Source organism: Ambystoma mexicanum, chromosome 2p, assembly GCF_040938575.1.
Source record: "Ambystoma mexicanum isolate Mex_15411 chromosome 2p, UKY_AmexF1_1, whole genome shotgun sequence".
Lineage (NCBI taxonomy): Eukaryota > Metazoa > Chordata > Amphibia > Caudata > Ambystomatidae > Ambystoma > Ambystoma mexicanum.
In genome coordinates, this window is record NC_090923.1 from 589,515,019 (window position 1) to 589,536,416 (window position 21,398).

Genomic DNA, 21,398 nt, shown 5'->3' on the forward strand with positions numbered 1-21,398 from the left:
GTCGTTGGATGCTATCCCTTCAGTGGCTTCTGAGGAGTTGATGGTCGCAATATTTCAATGAAATGTCAAATATCCTCCATATATCGAGGGCAATGGCCAACAATCTGTCTTGGTGGCCTGACAGGGAGAGTATGATGGCCGGGCAGCTCTTTGGCCAGCCTGACCAGAGGCACACATGGTCACAGGTGCTTTCTTGAAGGGTTAGGGTGCTAACTGTGGGGTTCTGCTGGTGAGCGTTTTTTTGGTCCCAGGTGGAATGTCGCTGGCACATCAACTTGCTGGAGATGCTAGTGATTAGGCTTGCCCTTACAGCATTGCATTTTCCCTTAAGAGGAGAAATGTCCTGGTTCTGATGGATAATATGGTGGGCATGCACTACCACAACAAAGGGGTATGTTCGGTCACTGCCTCTGTACAGGGAGGTCATGAGACTGTGGGTCGGACTACTGGACAACAAGATCTCCTTCTCGGCAACTCATCTGGCAGGGACGAAGGATGGGTTGGCAGATGCTTTGAGCAGGCAGAGCAAGGCCTCTCACAAATGTGAGATATGCCTAGAGGTCACTACATACATCTTCACCATTTGGATAACCCCATCAGTAGATCTGTTTGCCACAAAGAACTCTGCGAAGGGCAAACCGTTTTGCTCAAGGGAATTTCCACTGAGGGGGTGTTAGGCAGAAACCTGTGCAGTTCCCTTAGGGACCACTGCAACAGATTTAAGACTACAGGTGTTTGGCAGTTGTTTGGCATGCCAAATATTAAGGCAGGGACAACCTTGGATTTAAAAAATCTCAGAATAGGAATAATCGAGAAGCGGCCATGCTTCTTGTCCACAGCCTTTGCTTGTGCTGTGAGGTTTTTTAGCTTTACCCAGAGTGTTTCTTGCATGGTCTTTTCGTCCCTGTCGTTGGTGATTGTAATTCCGAGATATTTGAAGGCCTCGACTATTTCTAGTTTCTTGCTGTCGCAATGCCAGATGAGTTTATGCTTCTTCTTTACGGGCCTGCACTTGGTAGCAGTCTGTACCACACAGATTCACTTGGTAGCTGTGGCTGAGCAGTCAAGACTTCCCTCAAGAAGAGTTAGGCAGTATATAGAGTATACACAATAGGTACAGAGATACAGTAGCACAAGCAAACACTGACCAGAGCTTTGGTGTAAAAGTATATAGTTATTTATTTAAAGACACACTTGTAAATTACACTAGCACAAAGAGAAAAGTAAATTCAGCACACAGTCACTATTATCTATATACCACCCTAATTATTAGACGAGCCTTAATGAGAAACACCACTTATTTTCAGACAGAGGTGAGCGCTTAACATAAGATGGCACTCTAATAAGTTATTAAAAATTGAGGGGAAAAGGCAGGGTTATGGAAGCACACAAATTTCAATACTTTCAAAAGAACCACAGAAAGGCAGGATAGGCAGAGTTCTACTGGCGATCAAGGAAGTCAATTGCGAGGACCACTCTTTGAGAGCGCAAACAGAAGGGGTCCAGGTTCACACAGTGGGGTTATGCCCAAAGAGTCTTGTAGATAGTTTGCACAAAAATGATTAAATTAAAGTCAGGAAAAGTTAGCTAGGTTGTCCCAGGACAGCCCAGATTAGAAAGTCGAGGCTTAACTGTCACCCGAACGATCCGTCGCAAGGGAAGACAGGCAGGACACAGTACGTTAAGTGTGAAGGAAGCTCCAGCGGGGGCAGTTGTTCCTGGCAGCGGGTGCAAGTCGGTATTCCGTCCAGAGGAAGAGGAGGTCTCGCCGTGGAGGAAAGATGAAGGTCGTTGCACTGCCAGGGAAGAAACCAGCCGCAGAGTTCTTCGGTTAAAAGGTATTACCCTTCTCTTCACGGTAGTGGTAAGCCGAGGTGTTCTGGTTGCCGGGGTGCTTGGCACGGGCAAGGTGGCCACGAGATGCTCAGGAAGGTGAAAAGAAGGCAAAACTGGTTATTCCCACCAGTCAAAGGAAGAAGACTCTCCGGACTGGAGATCTACTCTGTCGTCGGGAAAAGTGGTGAGACGTTTCAGAAGGGCTCCACCGGTGGTGTCGTCGTTGCAGGTCGGCTCAGCTTCTCCCTCCTCGGATCCTTAGGTCCTGTGGTGACGTCTGAAGTTCCCGTCCCCAAAGCCCTGCTTTTATGCAGCAAACCCCCATTCATTCAGCCTAGCTGTCAATCAAACAAGCTAAGTGGTGAGCGGGCCGGCTCACCACTTGGGCCAATCACACAAGAGTGCGACTTGAGTTACCAAGGTAACTCAGTCCAGGGAGCCTAAACCCCCTCCCACATCCCCTGTGGTACCCAGACAGAGTGGCACCACTTTTGGAGGCTTCTTTGGAGAAGCCCGCCAAAAAGTGGAACAAAGGGCTCGACTTGGGTTGGAGTCACAGAAGAGAACACAAACACCATTTTTGAATGGAGTTCCGGCAAAAAATACCAACCGGTGAATTAATATTAAATAAATAAACCAGTGGTATGTTCGAGGCTATAAGAATTAAATAATTAAAGTTGGTAGCCTCAAACAATGGGAAAATCCCATAGAGATATATTCGCGGTCGAATATAAAAAGTAGTATCCACTGCCACCAGCCTAAATTCGATCAGGGGGGACGGAGACGTGCCCCCTCGAACAACAGACCCCCCTGGACAATCGAATTGCCCCGACCAGTATGTCAACAATATGATGGTTTGTACTGGTTTCTGTTCATAATTTGGGACTTGCAAAACCTATGGTGACTTTACATGCCCTGGGAGACAGTAGTTAGTCCCAGGGTATGGAGTCTATGTTGGGTGGTCGCTACGACACCCCTGGGTTACGGCACGGAGGGTGCTGTGTAACCCACATCAAAAACACATGAGACCCTATCCCTATGGAGTAAAATACCCCATAGCCCATAAAACACATGGAAAGATAAAGGAACACCTGAAATCATGTCTAGGAGTGGGAGTAAAAGAGTCTCACTCTTAGCAGGAGAAAAAAATAAACCCCAAAAATCCAGCAAAGCTGCTGGGGGACTCACTAGGTTTGGGAAATTAGCCTTTACAGAGAATTCTCCTCAACACTCGCACCCTCTCTCCCCCCCCCCCCCAGACTAAGGGACAGGAGGATTAAATCCACTCCTGGATGAACCTCATAACTCTAGTCGATGACATACATCCTAGAGAGTCCATCAGCATTTTGATGACACCCTGACCTGTGCTCAATGGTGAAATCAAACCCTTGCAGGCAGATTGACCATCTCAATAGTTTTGGATTTTCTCCCTTCATTTGCATTAACCATCTCAAGGGCTGGTGGTCAGTCTGAATGACAAAAGTAGAACCATATAAGTATGGCCTAAACTACTTCAGTGCCCACACAATAGCAAAGCATTCTCTTTCGATTGTTGCCCACCTCGTCTCAGGATCCTTCAGTTTTCTACTGATGAAGCAAATGGGGTGCTCCCTACCCTTCTCATCCAGTTGACCAAGGACTGCACCTATACCTACATCAGAAGCATCTGTCTGCACAATGAAAGTTTGGTGATAGTCAGGCGCTCTCAATACTGGTGCTTGGCAAAGAGCTTTCTTTAGGCTTTCAAAGGCCTGATTGCATTCCTCATTCCATTTGACCTTCTTAGGGAATTTTGGACAGGAGATCACATTCAGTGGAGAAGCTATGGTCCCATAATTCTCAAAGAAATTCCTGTAATACCCAGTGAGGCCTAGGAAGGCTCTCTTCTAGTAGGTGTTGTCCAATTGTGCACAGCTTCAATCTTACTGAGCAAAGGCCTTATTTCTCCACCTCCTACCTCATGCCCAAGGTAGACCACCTTACTCTGACCAATTTGGCATTTACTTGCTTTTATGGTCAGATTGGCCTGTCCAAGAACCTGCAAAACATACCCTAACGGGTTCACATGTTCTTCCCAGGTTTGGCTGAATACTGCAATGTCATCCAAGTATGCCATGCAGAAGTCCTCCATCCCATTCAGAACCTGATTCACCATTCTTTGGAATGTAGCAGGTGCATTCTTCAATCCAAAGGGCATAACCTTAAATTGGTATAAGCCAACTAGGGTAGAAAATGCAGTCTTCTCCTTGGCATGGTCGGTCAGGGCTATTTGCCAATAGCCTGACGTAAGGTCAAATGTGCTGAGGAACTTGGCTGAACCAAGTCTATCCAACAACTCATCTGTCCTTGGCAAAGGGTGGGCATCAGTCTTGGCGACTGCATTAAGAGCTCTATAGTCCACACAGAGTCTCAATTCTTTGGATCCTGCCTTTGGTACTAACACAACTGGGCTAGACCATGGGCTAGTAGAGGGCTCTATTACCCTGAGATCAAGCATCTTCTTGACCTCCCCTTTGATGTGGGTCCTTACATTTTCTGACATTCTATATCCTCTGCTTTTGACTGGCAGACAGTCACCAGTGAGTATATCCTGCTGTCCCCAAGGGGTCAAGCCTGGTGAAAGTGAGAACAGAGACACAAACTGATTTAACATGGCTTTGCACTCTTCTTGTTGCTCAGGTGTCAGATTTGAAGAGAGATTTACTCCTTCAATCTTTTTGTCCAAGGGTAAGCCTCTGAGGAGATCAGGTAGAGCTTCACTCTCTTCTTCCTCTTCTTTTGAAGCTAGAAGCAAGGCTCCTACTTCAGGTCTGGAGACATACGCCTTTAGTCGGTTGGTGTGGAAGACTCTAGGAGCATTCTTGGGATTGCCCAAGTCCACCAGATAGTTCACCTCTCCAAGTTTACCCACAACCTTGAAGGGTCCCATCCATTTATCTTGCAAGGCCCTCTGCCTTGTTGGGATCATAACTAGAACTAGCTGGTCTTGAGTGAACTCAACCATGTTAGCCTTCTGGTCATGCCAATGCTTGACCAGGGCTTGTCCAGCTTTCAGGTTATCACTAGCTTCTGCCATCATTTGTGACATTCTCCTGCGGAGACCTATCACATAGTCAGTCACTCTGACTGGCTTGGGGGAAGGAGCACACTCCACCCCCTCCTTGATCAGGGCCAATGGACCTCTGACTGGATGGCCATAGAGAAGTTCAATGGGACAATAACCTACTCCCTCCCGAGGGACGTCCCTATAAGCAAAGAGAAGGCATGGCAATAGGAGGTCCCACTTTCTTTTAAGGGGATCTTCTAAAGCACCTATCATGCTCTTCATGGTTCTGTTAAACCTTTCTACCAATCCATTTGTCTGAGGGTGGTAGGCGGTAGAGAACTTGTAAGTAACTCCACAGGTTTTCCACATGGCTTTCAAGTAGTGGGACATAAAATGTGACCCCCCGTCAGAGATTACTTCCTTAGGAAACCCAACCCTGGTAAAAATACCAAGGAGAGCCTTAGCCACAGCCTGAGCTGTAACAGTCCTCATAGGAATTGCCTCAGGGTACCTAGTAACATGGTCTACTACAACAAGGATAAACCTGTTGCCTGAGGAGGTTGGGGGATCAAAGGGACCAACAATGTCAATCCCTACCCTCTCAAATGGGACTCCCACAACTGGGAGAGGCACTAAAGGTGCCACATTCTTGGACCCAACCCTACCAGAAGTCTGGAAGGTATGGCAGCTCTTGCAAAACTTATCTACCTCAGCCCCCATCTTTGGCCAATAAAAGTAGAGTGAGAGCCTTTCCTTGGTGGTCTTGAAACTCAAGTGACCAGCCAAAGGAATCTCATGGGCCAGTTGCAAGAACTGTTGTCTGTTTTCTTGAGGTACTACAAGCCGCTTGTAGTCTCCAGGTGCAGACCCGGTTGGTTCACTGTAGAAGAGGCCATCTTCCCACTGCAACCTATACTTCCCAGGCTCTTGCCCATCAGCCTGAGAAGCTGCCTGTTGGTGAAGACCTTCCAGAGTTGGACATTCTCTCTGTCCCTTACTGAAGTCCGCCCTGTTGGGTCCACCTTCTGTCAGTAAAGACTGCAGCTCAGGATGGTCAACAGGATCCAGATCTCCAATGAGTTCTTGGCCTTCCACTAGCTCTTCTTCAGAGTCTCGTTCCACCATACAGGATTGTACCTCGCTCTCAGCCTCAGCTGAAGGTGGAGTTACAGGTGTAACTTTGGACAACCTAGGGGAAGTCCTTGTTGGAAGCACTGGAGTGCTTGCTGTTGGCTGTTTCTTGGAAGTCTTGGGTTTCCCCTTTGCTTCTTTTTGTTCAGTGATAGCAAGTTGTAACTCCAGTGGAGTAGGAGTGATATCTTTCTTCATCATCTCCTTGGGAGTACCTCTCATGGTTCTCTCCCTTGCAGGTCTGGTGAGCTCCTGTAACATTTTACTAGGAGGTGTGGGGTTATGTGACACTACTCCAAGAGTGTTCAGGTCATTACCCAACAGAACCCTACCTGGTACCTCACTTTGTATGCTGACAGGTATCTTCACAGTCATGTCATTACACTGGATGAGAACTGGTAATTGGGGAAGCATCTGCACAGGCCCTCCAGCTAACTTGGTGAGATGTTTGGGTGCCTTAGCAACATCCTCAGCCTGAAAAAAAGATTTATCCACCACAGTTATGCTGGCCCCAGTGTCCCTAATGGCAGGAGTCTCCTGACCATTCACCTGGACACTGTCCTTATAATACTCTTTAGTATTATCTGGGATAGAGTTATAGACATCTAAATTCTGTTGTTACCACAGACACAGAGACACTAAAGAAACACTGGCTGAGGCTCCAATCGGTTCATCAGCCAGCAGTAGAAAGTTTCCACTTGCCATTTGTACTTCCTCCTCTGGAGCGAAGGCTAAGGAGACAAGCTGGACCCCGGAAGGTTTACCCTTACATCTGGGATCTCCTTTCACATGGTCAGGTGAGCCACAAAACAAGCATTTACCAAATTGTAACGCTCACCTGATTCTCGCAGAGGCGCCGGTCTTGACTGGGCGACTACCGTATCTTCAAAGGTGATGTGTAGCACCCGGTTGGCTCTTTGGGCTGGACCTCTGTGCACTGTATGCCTGACGTGTAGAGTAAGATGTCTGCAGATAGAAAATATGGGGTTAATGAACTGGGGTTATTGGGGTGTCCCTATCTCTTTCCTCTTCTCCTCTCCTGTAGACCCCCAAAGGTTAACGCTCTCACCTTAGGTAAGTGAATGCCGAGCTCTCCATCTGCCTCGGGGCAGGGTGCTGTAACCAGTTTCTTCACTGGATAGGTAGCGCAGGCCTCTTGACTTCAGAGGACTGCTGTCCGTCGTTTACTGCACGAACGGTAAGTTTCGAGTCATTCAAATGTCTTTAAAGTCTTTAGTAATGATGTCTCTTGTTTTGCAGGGTTCCGGCGATGGCGGATGACAGGCTGAAGTGAGTTGAAGATGGAGCCCGTGTGATGAATAGAAGCGCCTGGAAGCACGTAAGTAAGCGCTTGTTGCCTGCTTCACGATGCGCTCTAACTGTCTTTTTATTTTGCAGGTACGAGTTTGGAGCGGCTGCAGGGTGCCGGAATACCCACTGGATTAGATGTGGAAAGGAGTAATGGCACGTGAGTATTAAAGTTCCCCAATGTCTTTAAACGCACCTTGTTTTGTCTTTCAGATGCGGGATGCAGCGCCGAAGGCCTCCGGAGCGTGCGAAGAGTAGGTAAGATTTTGCCTTTCAGATGCCGGAATGCTAACCTGTTCTTTCTTGTCTTTATAGGTGTTGCTGAAGACTGGATTCAGGATGGTAAGCCTTTGCCTTTCAGATGCCGGAATGCTAACCTGTTCTTTCTTGTCTTTATAGGTGCTGCTGACGACTGGATTCAGGATGGTAAGCCTTTTTCCTTAGGCCCAGGACCGGATGCAGAAGACACGATGAGCGTTCTGCTGAAGAGGTTGCAGAATAACGCAAAGCAAGATTCATCCACCGGGTGTGGTTTAAATAGCCTCCTGTAGTGCTTAGGTGTCTCCTTCCACAGCCACGCCTAAGTAAGAAAAGAGTTCCTGGTAAGAAAAGAGTTCCTGCCTTCCAGAAGAGTTCCAGTGTTCTGAATCTAGGGAGTGGCTCCAGCCCCACCCAACAGGAAAAGTAGTTCCAAACAGAAGAGGATCAGAGGCTCAACTGGCAGGCAAGTAAGCAGCATGGTCTGCTGAAGGTAAGTCCTCCCAAGCATTATGAGCCCGGCGCTTCCAGCGCTGGGACTGGGCATATTTATGAGCCTGGTGCCACTGGCGCCAGGACTGGGTCCAAAAGGTCCCAATTGGGACTGGTTGGCACTCGGAACCTGGGTTATGGATCTGCTTCCAATGGAGTTGGGAAAACCCTGACCTTTTGGAAGCAGAGATCATGACACAAATGCTTTCAGGAATGGTGGCTTGCTCTGACCTCCTTCTGGTTTACCACCAGAGGGTACACTACTCTGATTTGGTTTCCCTTGTGGTTTACCCTTATTGTTCTGTTTGGGGCCCTCTTTGGGATTGGAATTATTAGAATTCTCTTTGGAGTCCTTTTTTGGCTGCTTCCCCTCTGAGTTACCCCAGAGTCCTTGCGAGTAGCCCTGATAGCAACCAACAAGTCAGCAGCCTTAGCTAGTTTTCTGGAATCTAATTCCTTAGAATCAGCCAAGTGCTGTCTGAACTCAGGAGAGCAGGCATCATAAATTGACTCCAACATCACAAGATTCTTCATTCCCTCATAAGTGTTCACCTTGTAACACTTAATCCATCCCTCTAAATTCTTCAAACTTTCACTCACCCAGGTAGCCCAAGGGGTACCATCATGCTTTTTAAGGGTCCTAAACCACTTAAGGTACTGGGTAGGGGTCTTCCCAAATCTATCTATCAAAGCTAGTTTCACACATTCATAATCCTTCTTATCCTCCTCCCCCAACTCCATTACCACATCAGTTGCAACGGGGGGAGCCTAGAGAACAACCAGGAAAGTAACTCATTTCCTGTAATGTTCTGGAGCCCATGATTATATTCAAACAAACTCAACCAATCCAACACATCCAACTTAGGTTCATACATACCCACCAACTCCTTAGGCATCCGGGGTCTTTTGGGACTGGAACTCTTAGAGGATTCGGAGAGAGAAGCACTTTCCACAGACTATCTTTTCATTTCTAGATCATGGTTGAGCTCCATTTCTCTGAGCCTTAGTTCTTGGTGCCGTTGTTCTGTTTGAGCATTAATTCTTTTGAATTCTAATCCAAGCTTCATTTTTTCTAGTTCCATATATTGAGTATTAAGTGTGGGACCTGGTAAGGGTCCAGTAGGTACAGCTGGCAGGTAGAGGCCCAGGGGAGACAACTCTATCATCTTCCACCTCCTCTTCTGCTTCTGACTCAAAGTTATCAATACTAACATTGATATCAATATCATTGCTGTTATCTACAGTTGCTGGAGTGGTAGGTTCCTCTGAACCACCATCCAGACTTTGGTTTGCTAACAACCTTTCTATTAGCTCCATTTTCTTGCCTTTAGTCAGGAGATTCTTATGCTTACAGAGAACTCTTAAACAACCAGCAGTTGTTGTAGCAAGGGACTCTTGACTATAGCTTTCCATAGTTGACATGTTTCAGTAAATACTTCTTTAGTGCTAAGCTTTGTGGTTAGTTGCACTAAGGTATGTATACGCACACTAAAATGTATACTCAATACAGATCCCACCACTGTACACCAGTGTTAGGCAGAAACCTGTGCAGTTCCCTTAGGGACCACTGCAAAAGATTTAAGACTACAGGTGTTTGGCAGTAAACCAACTTGGTAGCAGTCTGTACCACACAGATTCACTTGGTAGCTGTGGCTGAGCAGTCAGACTTCCCTCAAGAAGAGTTAGGCAGTATATAGAGTATACACAATAGGTACTGAGACACAGTAGCACAAGCAAACACTGACCAGAGCTTTGGTGTAAAAGTATATAATTATTTATTTAAAGATACACATGTAAATTACACTAGCAAAAAGGGGTAAGTAAATTCAGCACACAGGGCCTCATTACAACCCAGGCGGTAAGTTCCCTACTTTACCACCATGGTGTAAACTCCGTTTACACCATGGTGGATGGCGGATTTACCGCCCCATTCCAAGGAGAGTGGGGCGGTAAATCCCCATTCCCCATTTACCCTTCCCCATTCCCATTTTTGCCCCATAGGGCATAATGGGAGTGGGGAAGGCGCTAATTACGGCACCGTAAGTTACGGTGCCGTAATTAGCACCAAGGCGTGTTAGCGCCTTGCATTTTAACGCCTGCTAAAAGCAGGCGTTAAAATGGTAATCAGGCGTTAAGGGTTAACGGCGCCGTTAAACCCTTAACGCCTGGGTTGTAATGAGGCCCACAGTCACTATTATCTATATACCACTCTAATTATTTATTAGACAAGTCTTAATGAGAAACACTACTTCTTTTCAGACAGAGGTGAGCGCTTAACATAAGATGGCACTCTAATAAGTTATTAAAAAGGGAGGGAAAAAGGCAGAGTTATGAAAGCACACAAATTTCAATACTTTTCAAAGAACCACAGTGAGGCAGGTTAGGCAAGGTCTACTGGAGAGTAAGGAAGTTCAGATGCCAGGCCCACTCTTGGAGAGAGCAACCAAAATGCGTCCAGGATCACACAGTGGGGTTATGCCCAAAGAGTCTTGGTAAATAGTTCACAAAAAGATTGAGATCAAGTCATGAAAAGTTATTTAACAGGTCCCAGGCTAACCCAGGTTAGAAAGTCGAGGATTTACTTTCACCCCGAACGATCTGTCGCAAGGGAAGCCAGACGGGACACAGTACCTGAAAGTGGGACGAACCCTCCAGTGGGGGCAGTTGTTCCTGGCAGCGGTTGCAAGTCGGTGTTTCGTCCAGTGGAAGAGGAGGTCTCAACGTGGAAGAAAGCTGAAGGTTGTTGCGCTGCCAGACAAGAAACCAGCCGCAGAGTTTCCCGGTTACAAGGTACCACCCTTTTCTTCGCGGTAGTGGTAAACCGTGGTATTCCAGTTGCCGGGTTGCTTGGCACGGGCAAGGCAGCCACGAGATGGTCCAGGAAGGCGAAAAGAGGGGTAAACTGGTTATCCCCAACAGTCAAAGGAAGAAGACTCTCCGGACTGGAGATCTCCTCTGTCGTCGGAAAAAGTGGTGAGACGGTTTGGCAGGGATCCACCGGTGGTGTCGTCGTTGCAGGTCGGCTTAGCTTCTCCCTCCTCGGATTCTTTAGGCCCTGTGGCGACTTCCGCAGTTCCAGTCCCCAAAGCCCTGCTTTTATGCAGAAAACCCTCATTCATTCAGCCTAGCTGTCACTCAAACATGCTAAGTGGTGAGCCGGGCGGCTCACCACTTGGGCCAATCACACAAGAGTGCGACTTGAGTTGCCGAGGCAACTCAGTCCAGGGTGCCTACACCCCCTCCCACACCCTCTGTGGTACCCAGACAGAGTGGCACCACTTTTGGAGGTGTCTGTGGCGAAGCCCGCCAAAAAGTGGAACAAAGGGCTCGACTTGGGTTGGAGTCACAGAAACAACACAAACGCCATTTTGGAACCAAGTTTCGGCAAAAAATACCAACCGGTGAATTTATATTAATTTAATAAACCGGCGGTATGTTCGAGGCTATTTTTAAAAAGTGGTAGCCTCGAACAATGGGAAAATCCCAGGTCGAATATAAAAAGTAGTATCCACTGCCACCAGCTAAAACTCGGTCGTGGGGACTGGACAGTGCTCCCTCGAACAACAGACCCCGGGGCAATCGAATTGCCCCGACCAGTACGTCCACAATAGGATGGTTTGTACTGGTTCTGTTCACAATTTGAGACTAGTAAAGCCAATGGTGACTTTACATGCCCTGGGCGACAGTAGTCAGTCCCAGGGTATGGAGTCTATGTTTGGTGGTCGCTACGACACCCCTGGGTTACGGCACGGAGGGTGCTGTGTAACCCACATACCAAAAACACATGAAGCCCTATGGGGTAAAGGACCCCATAGCCCATAAAACACATACAAAGTCAAAGGAACACCTCAAATCATGTCTAAGAGTGCGAGGAAAAGAGTCTCACTCTTAGCAGGAGAAAAAAATAAACCCCAAAAAATCCAGCAAAGCTGCTGGGGGGACTCACTAGGTTTGGGAAATTAGCCTTTACAGAGAATTCTCCCTAACAGAGCTGAATATACTCCTCAAAGTTTCATACATGGTCTTAGGCAGGCAAGTGCACTTACAGTAAGATGACTTCCATCGACTAAAGCGGATTTTCCAATGAAAGCTGGAACCTAAAACATGCTTATATATGCCAAAAGGGAAACACGTCAGAAGCGAGAGATGTGGAGGCAGGCATAGCTACACGCTAGGCAAAGAAGAGTCTTCATTGCAAGGGCATGCACAGTAAAAGCCTAAAGCCTTGCATCTCACTGGAAAAAAGCAGTTGTTTAAACATGGCAGTTTGCAGTTCCTACTCAATATTATAATGCAGCAGTATGCAAAGGGATTGCATACAATTTTCAATTCCAGATTTTCCCCCACAGTATGAATATCCTTACATGTCTTTCAGCCCATCCTGTGAGGGATCCTTTTGACAGTGTAGACTGACAATACGACATTAATGCACTACACCAACAAACAGCGTGGCACTAGATCCGTACTGTTGTCTACCGAAACCCTATGACTTTGGAAATGGGCTCTGAAGGAGAGAATCCGCATCGGAGCATGTCACCTTCCGGGGAAGCAGAACATTCTGGCAGACCACCTCCGTAGAGCGTATGTGTCTCACGAATGGGACCCTGCCCTAAAGGAGCTACAGCATATTTTAAGGGCTTGTGGAACCCTGCAGGTGGACTATGCAACCAAAGGCAACATAGTCCACCTGCAGGGTTCCACAAGCCCTTGTGCTGTTGTGGAGCCCTGCAGTGGTGCTGTTGTTAAGAGAAAGCCAAGTGCTTTCTCTTAACAAGATTTAACAAGCCAGGATCTGTGGGAGCACAGTCTCCCTCTGGTGAAGCAACAGATTCCTATATGCCTTTCCACCAATTCCATTCGTGTCCATGGTGGTCAGACGAGTGCCGAAATAGCATTGCAAAATAATACTTTGTGCCAATGTGGGCCAGGCAAATATGGTAGCCGATCCCAGCAGGGATGTCTGTCACAGAGCCCATCCGCCTCTGGGCACTTCAGGCACTAACGCCCTGATACGACACCACAGTCTTGCAGTCCACAGTTTGGCGCTCACAATGTGGTTCCTGAACAGCGCAGATATTCTCACCTCAACTTGCCCCACAAATGTTGGGCAGACCTTCAGGCCGCTATGACACCATTGAACTTATGCTAAGAAATTGAGACGTTTTTCAATGTAGTGTGGCAGGAATTACCTGAATACTACAGAAATATAAGTGGTTCAGCTGTTAACTGCAGAAACTCGAAGGGCTCTCGCAGTCATACCTCAAAGTCCATCTGTCTGCCATTACCTTTTACACAAATGGCCCTCAGTCTTCATCCTCTTTCTGTGATACAGTTAACACCTTCCTTAAAGGTCTTTTAAGGACTTTCCCACTGGTACAGAGACCCACGCCATTGTCGGAACTCAACACAGTACTAACAACTCTAATGGAATCACCTTATGAGTCAGTGCACAGTGGTGTAATATCAATCCTTCCTTTAAATTGTTTCATAAAGATAATGTAATTATTATGCCTCATCCTAAATTCCTGCCGAAATAGATTTCGGAGATGACCCTTGCAGAGTGCATTTCGCTTACATCGTTCTTTGGAAACCATTCTACTCTAGTAAAAACTCGAATTCTATGTTACGCGCACAAGTTAATTCCGTAGTCCTGCCAGTTTATTCATCGCCTTTTTGGTCCCACAAAAGAGGCCACGCTACCTCCTATACAGGGATGAGCGCATTGTGTTTCTAACTGCATCTTGCACTGTCATGAACTGAAGGGCTGTGCAATCCCACCTCTGGCGAAACCCGCCAGACCACTTTTCATGCTGGTGTGTCAGAAGGACATCTGTAGGGCTGCCACATGCAGTTGGCTGCGTACATTCGCCAAGCTCTACTGTCTGGATGAGGACACCAAAGCAGAGTCAGCAGTTTTCCAAACTGTGCTCCAACATCTTTTTTCATAAGGTAGGAGCAACCTCACTCTACATTCACCGTAATTCTTTTGCATGCATATGTATATGATGTATATGATGATCTCATGTACAGTGAAGCTGCATCTGGGTGCTGTTCTTAATTTAGGGTTTTTCATAAGAATGCCACTACTGCTTCAAGCATGTGAATCTATGAACGACCCTGTGCTGGAGAAGAAATATGTTGCTTAATTGTAATTGGAGTTCTCCAGCATTGGTTTCTTTCATGGATTCACATACTGTTAGGCAGAAACCTGTGCAGTTCCCTTAGGGACCACTGCAAAAGATTTAGGACTACAGGTGGTTGGCAATAAACCCAACTGGTAGCAGTCTGTACGACCCAGATTTACTTGGTAGCTGTGGCTGAGCAGTCAGACTTCTCTCAAGATGAGTTAGGCAGTATATAGAGTATACACAATAGGTACAGAGATACAGTAGCACAAGCAATAGTGGGTGGAGGCTGGAAAAGTGCAAGATTGCATTGATGTGCTGTTGGCAGCCTCAGCCTGGTGGTTCCGTCGGCTGGGCCTGGGGTGTATGCGGCCGGTAGTCGTCGTGTGCTGATGTGCGAGTCTATGTGTGTTTTTGTTTTGTTGTTGCAGTGTAGTGAAGTTCGTGCGGTTTGCTACGCTAGAGGTTTGTGGTTGTGTTTGGTTTGGAGTTTGAGAGGTGTATGCAGAGAAGGAAATTGTTAATGGTATTCGTTAGTCATCTCTATCCTGGACTGAACCGGTTGGGCTCGTGTAATCTTACCCGACGGGATGCTTGTACACCCTGAGCCTAGGAGGTACGTGCCCGTTTTTCATTCGAGGCCGTTTGAGGATCTAGCTGTCCCCTCCGCCCGCTCCCTTAATAACCTTGCATGCTCCTCACCCCCTCCACATGACTAGCGCCGTTGCTAGTGTCCATACACCCGGTTGTGTGGTGATTGGTGGTATCTTGTCCGTTCCACAGCCTCGTGGAACCTAGTTGTGGCTGTACGGGCGGTGGGGGATGGTAAGGGTTGGCTGGAGTAGTTGTATCCGTTTCTCTGGGTCTCGTGGGTGGACCCCTGTGTCCAGCGTCAGCCCTACTGGTGCCCAGGGTACTTCTGTCGGTTCTAGGGGTTTGTCAATGTCCCTTTTTGATGAGTCGTTTCTTATTGTTGTTTCGGTTTTAGTCTCCGGTGTTGAAGAGGCAGGTTTCTAGTAATTTTCTGAATTTAAGGTGATCTTTGGTGTTCCTTATTACTTTTGGGATGTTGTTCCAGGTTTTCGCGGCTAAGTGGTAGAAAGCGGTGCCTCCGAGTTTTTCTTGATGTAAGGTTTTTGTTCCAGTCGGATTTCGTTGGTTGACTTGAGCGGTCTCGTTGGCTTGTAGATTCTTTTTTTTTGTAGGAATTCTGCTCCTTGTCCGCTGATTGCCCTGTGCGTTATGCACATTGTTTTGAAGATGATACGCTGTTTTACTGGGAGTCAGTGTAGTGTTTTTAGGGCCGGGGTGATGTGGTCTCTTCTGGATAGTTTGAGGAGTAGTCTGGCTGCAGTGTTTTGGATCCGTTGTAGCTTCTTCAGTAGGCATTCCGGTATACCGAGGTAGAGGCTGTTTGCATAGTCGATACTTGACATGATGAGGCCGACGATGGTGAGTGTTTTGTGTGTGAAGGAGAGGAAAGGTAGTATTTTTCTTGCCGTGTGGAGGAGGAAGAAGCATTTCTTGACTGTTGCGTTTATTTGCGGTTCTAAGGTTAGGGTGTTGTCCATCAGGACTCCCAGATTTTTTTTACTACCTTAGATGGTGATGGTGTGGATCCCATTTCCGTTGGCCACGGGATGGCGGTTTCCTTCTCTTGGTCTTAGGATATGATCATGATTTTGGTTTTTCCTGGGTTGATTTTCAGGTTGTTGGCATTCATCCAGTTGAAGACTTCTTTTAGACAGTCGGTTAAGTTTGAATGATCGGCTTGGGTGTCTTCGATCTTGTAGATGATTTGAGTGTCGTCTGCATAGTTGTAGCATTTGATGTTGTGTTTCTTGAAGATTCTGATTCTCAAGCATGGGGTCTGGCATGGATTCACATGCTCATGAATATTCCCCGTCGTCAGGCTGGGAATCCTCGGTAAAGAAAAAACCAGTATCAGTTTCGTTTCTGATCTGTCTTTCGTAGTAATAACCAATCACTGGTCTCTGCGTCATACTGACCACAGCCAATGACTGCCCTCTACCTAAGCACCGCCTCTGGCAGCCATTTTCAGATTTTTACCGCACGTTCATGTGTTGGGATCCTCGTGCTATTGCTCTCGAGCGTTAGTGCTATTTTTTTTCACGTTTTTTCTCAAAAACTTCGTTTTTTCGGTCAAAAGAGCCTCAAGCTCCACTGACTCCATCTGATCAACGGGGACCCGTGTCGGATTCGTCTGCGCCCCTCAAGGGTGAAGATTTCGTCGAGCTACGCTTTTGGAGGACTCCAGAAGTTTCTCAGGCCCGGTCATGGCACAGGAGAAGGGAAGCTCGACGCCCGGAAAGCTGTTCAGGGTCTGCCCTGGATGCCAGCTGCAGAACATCTTCAAGGAGGACGAACACTCTTTTTGTCTTTACTGCCTACATGAGGACAAGACGCACGTGGAGAAGGACTGTGCGTTTTGCGGCAACATGTCGGAGCGGACCATGAAGGACCGCCATCAACGTCTCGCCAACTGGCTGGAAGGGAAGAGCCCGTCCGGCGAGAAGAAGAGGAAGAAATCCGAGCGGTCTTCTAAGACCTTTGAGGACGCCCCGGCGACGGGGGTCCAACATAAGGCCAAGCACCGCGAGTCCGCTGGCACCGGGAGCGCCGAACGGTCGGGCTCTACGGGCGCCAGGCTGGACGCACCCTCCCCGGCACCATCAACCACGAGCCAACGCTCTGGGTTGGGTAAGAGGAAGGCCGAGCACCCGGCGAGGCTCCTGGAGAGGCCCTGGTCGAGCTCGAAGGCGGAGGGGGAGCGAGGCAGTGTCCCCCCCCCCTCAAGGATAAGGCGGTGAGCGCACCTAAGGTGGTGAAGGCCTTAATCCATCCGGCCAAGCCCTCTATCGAAACTCTCGCGGCGGCCCTGGCTCAGCCTGTGGAGGCTACACCAGTGGTGGCGACCTCGGGGCTCAGAGTCTCCCTGCCACCTCGGAGGGAGTCCTCTTTTGTGCCCATCGATAGGACCCTCGTGAAATCCCCCGTGGGGAAGAAAAAGGGGGGGCAGGGCATCGTCGTAGAGTCGGCCTCAACCTCGGAGGAGGAGCTGGTCGAGATCTTAAGCCACGGCCTCGGCGTGGAAGAAGACCGGCCCGTCGGGATGGATACCGACGCAGGTGACGACGACATCGTCGAGGGTACCGACGGGGCCCCTGATCGCCCGTCGGATTCCCCTCTGCCAGCGCCGCGAGACAACTCGGCGGCCATTTTGTTGGCTATACAGTCCTTATGCTCAGAGATAAGGACGAGACTACCGTTGCCGACGGAACTTCTCCCGTCGGGGGACCCAGAACCGGGACCTTCTGGGGCTCCCCCTACCAAGAAAAGAAGGACCCACCCTCCGCCTCCTTTTCAGCCGTCGCGCCCCTTCCAGCCCTCCTCCCCGTCCACCCGAGGGGATGATACGGGGACTGACACGGCAGCGACGGGTACGGACAATGAGGTATACGACGAGGATGTACCGTCGTCGCCTCCCACCAGGGCTTCTCCGCCCGACGAGATTGGATCGTTCCACTCCATGATCACCGGGGCATCCGAGCTTTTCCAACTCTGCCCTGAGGAGAAGAAGGAAGGTTTCCTTTATCAGCGGCGCGAGGCCAAGAGGAAGACGGTCCTCGCAGTGCCTCTATTGGACGACATTTGGGATGAGGGCCTCACCCTCCTCAAGAACCCTTCCACGGCGCCAGCTAGAAGAGACCGGTACGAGAAAAAGTACCGGGTCCCGGACACGGCCCCCCGGTGCCTCCGGGTGCAGCCTACCCCTGACTGCGTCGTCTCCGCGGCGGCCAGGAAAAAAGCGGGGGGGGGGGTGCGGCCTCCACATCGACTTCCCCACCGGACGGCGAGGGAAAGAAATTGGACGCTATGGGACGCAGAGTCATCTCGTCTGCAGCAACGACGATTAAAGCTGCCAACGCCTTGGCTATCGTGGCCCGATATGACAGGGAGCTCTGGTACAAACTGGCTCCCCTGCTGGACTTCTTGCCGGACGACAAGAGGGCAGAGGCCCTGGAGATACTGCAGGAAGGTGAGGTGGCTTCGGACCACGCCATTACCGTTGCGACAGACATCGCCGACACTGGGTTCCGCCAGTTGGGCAACGGCGTTTGCCTTAGGCGGCGTGGATGGCTCAAGGCTACGGACTTCCGTCAAGACGTTCAGACCAGAGTCCTGGACATGCCCTTCGATGGGAACAACCTGTTTGGGAAAACAGTGGACGATTCCCTTCAGGCCATTAAAGCGGACACCGAGACGGCCCGGGCCCTTGGAGTTCTGCAACAACGACGGACGCCCTTTCGGAGCAGCGGAGGCAAGGGCGCCTCCAAAGGTTCCGGCGGCGGTTTCTCCTCCTACCGTCAAGCGGCCCGCTCGTCGTCTCAGGAGGCCTACAGAGGACGAGGCAAGTCTGGCGGACCCCGCCGCCGTCGTCGCCAAGGAGGTCAAGGCGGCAAAGCCTTGTCGAAGCAGGATTGAACCGGCCGTGGGGTCGGGCCCCCACCGAAGCACCCCGGTGGGAGGCCGGCTGGCGAGCTTCGTCAGCGTGCGGGAGTCCATCTCCACCGACCGTTGGGTGCTGGACGCCTTGGCCCGGGGCCACGCGCTCGAGTTTCAAAGGAAGTGTCCGCGCGTCCCCCCCGTGGCCAGGAAAGAACTTCACGTCCCTCAACTTCTCCTGGAGGTAAAGGCGATGCTCAGGAAGGGCGCCATCGAACTCGTCCCAAAGAGGCTTCGGGGCTCCGGAATTTACTCGAGATACTTCCTCGTGAAGAAGAAGACGGGGGGATGGCGCCCCATCCTGGACCTGCGACGTCTGAACAAGTTCATCAAGGCGCAAAAGTTCCGGATGGTCACCCTCCAGCACGTCCTGGGTCAGCCGGTCGGAAGGAGACTTCCTGTCGTCGTTGGATTTGGAGGATGCCTACTTCCATATTCCCATCCTAAAGGGGCACCGAAAATTCCTCAGGTTTGTGGTCCAAGGGCGTCATTACCAGTTCAAAGCCCTCCCCTTCGGACTACGGTCGGCACCCAGGGTGTTCACCAAGTGCCTCGCACCGGTGGCGGCGCAGCTGCGCCGCGAAGGGATCCACGTCTACCCCTACCTGGACGACTGGCTCATCCGAGCCAAGACAAGGGAGCTCTCCGTGGTTCACACGGCAAGGACCGTCCAACTTCTCACGGACTTGGGATTCTCTGTGAACTACGCCAAATCCCACCTGGTACCCGCGTAAGACGCTCTGTTTCTGGGAGCGAGGCTCAACACAGTGTCCCTTCTGGCCTCCCCGTCGGAGGAGAGGACCAGGACCATCCTGGGCAAGGTGCAGCGGATGTTGGTGGCCGACGCGGCCAAGGTGAGGTCCATCAAGTCCCTCCTCGGAATGATGTCTTCCTGCATCTACCTCATTCCCATGTGCAGGCTCCGGATGCGCCCGTTGCAGGAGTTCCTGGACGCGCGCTGGATCCAAACGACGGGCAGCTTCGAGGAAAGGATCACACTCGACGAGAGTTTCCGACGAGCGATTCGGTGGTGGGGCACCCGCGCGCATCTGACGGCGGGCATGGACTTCCAGACCCCAGCCCACCAGGAGACAGTGACCACGGATGCCTCCCTGGAAGGGTGGGGAGCGCACACCGAAAATCTGCACGCAAGAGGCCTTTGGCTCCCGACGGAGAAATCCCTACATATCAACGTCCTGGAGCTCCGTGCATTGTTTTGGGCCCTCAGGTCCTTCCTTCCGTCCCTCAAGGGCAAGGTGGTGAGGATCTTCACCGACAACACCACCACCATGTTTTACATCAGGAAACAGGGCGGAACCAGGTCCCCAGCACTGTCCAAGGAGGCGCAGGACCTGTGGCATTGGGCAGTCGCCCAAGGGATGTTTCTGGTGCCGTTTCATCTGGCAGGGATAAAAAACACCATCGCCGACTCACTCAGCAGGGAGCTGCGCTCGTGCCACGAGTGGGAACTACGGCAGGATCTAGTGGATCGCCTCTTCCGACGGTGGGGCACACCCCAGATCGACCTGTTCGCGACGGCGACGAACTCCAAGTGCCGGAGGTTCGCCAGCAGGTTTCCCCAGGCGAGGAGCATGGGCGATGCTTTCTCGTTCCCCTGGGAGGGCCTGTTCCTCTACGCGTTCCCTCCTTTGCCACTGCTAATCCGGCTCGTCAACCAGCTCAAGAGGTCACGGTGCAGGATGATCCTCGTCGCACCTGCGTGGCCGAGGCAGATATGGTTCCCGGACCTTCTGGACTTGTCAGCGTCCCCGCCAATCAAGCTGCCGGTGGACGCGGATCTGCTCTCCAGGGAAGGAGGCGCCATCCTCCACCACAACCCGAAATCGCTAAACTTGCAGGCCTGGCTCCTGCAGCGCTAGAGTTTTGAGGATACGACATACCGGCCGACTGCAGAGAGGTTCTTGCAAAGGCCAGGGCGTCCTCGACTCTTAAATGCTACGGACACAAATGGAAGAGGTTTTCTGTCTGGTGCCACGCACAGAAGATTAACCCTCTACGGATTACGGCTCCCCAGGTACTGCCGTACCTGCTGACGCTGGCCAAAGCTGGACTGGCACACGCGTCCATCAAGATTCATCTTGCTGCTATCTCCCGATACACCAGAACCACGGGCCGGTCGTCCCTGTGGTCTCATCGTCTGGTGAAAGAGTTCATGAAGGGACTGTTCAGATCGTTCCCGCCGGTGAAGGCGCCGGCCCCGGCGTGGGAGCTCAACGTGGTGCTGACCAAGCTCATGGGACCTCCGTTCGAGCCTCTGCACTCGGCCCCGTTGAAGTTTCTGTCGTGGAAAACAGCGTTTCTTGTGGCCATCACCTCCGCACGACGGGTTGGAGAGATCCAGGCCCTTTCCTGCAAGGCCCCGTACTTGACTTTTCACGACACGAGGGTAGTGCTCAGGACGCACCCCTCCTTCATGCCCAAGGTACCGTCGGACTTCCATCTCAACGAACCCTTGGTGTTGCCTGTGTTCTTCCCGTCGCCTTCGTCGCCGGCTGAGAGGACTTTGCACTCGCTGGATGTGGCTAGAGCGCTGAAGTTCTACGTGGACCGCACAAAGTGTTTTCGGAAGACGTCACAACTCTTTGTGAACTTTGGACCTGTCAATCAGGGGAAGGCTCTCTCGAAGGCTTCCATTTCCAGATGGCTCTCCGGCT

The 21,398-nt window shown here is 50.3% G+C and overlaps 1 protein-coding gene across 5 annotated transcripts in view; it reads left to right on the forward strand.

Moving 5' to 3' along the window:
• The window catches only part of FANCD2 (FA complementation group D2), a 2,923,540-nt gene that overhangs the window by 932,003 nt on the left and 1,970,139 nt on the right, over nucleotides 1-21,398 (forward strand). The gene's annotated exons all lie outside the window — the stretch shown is intronic.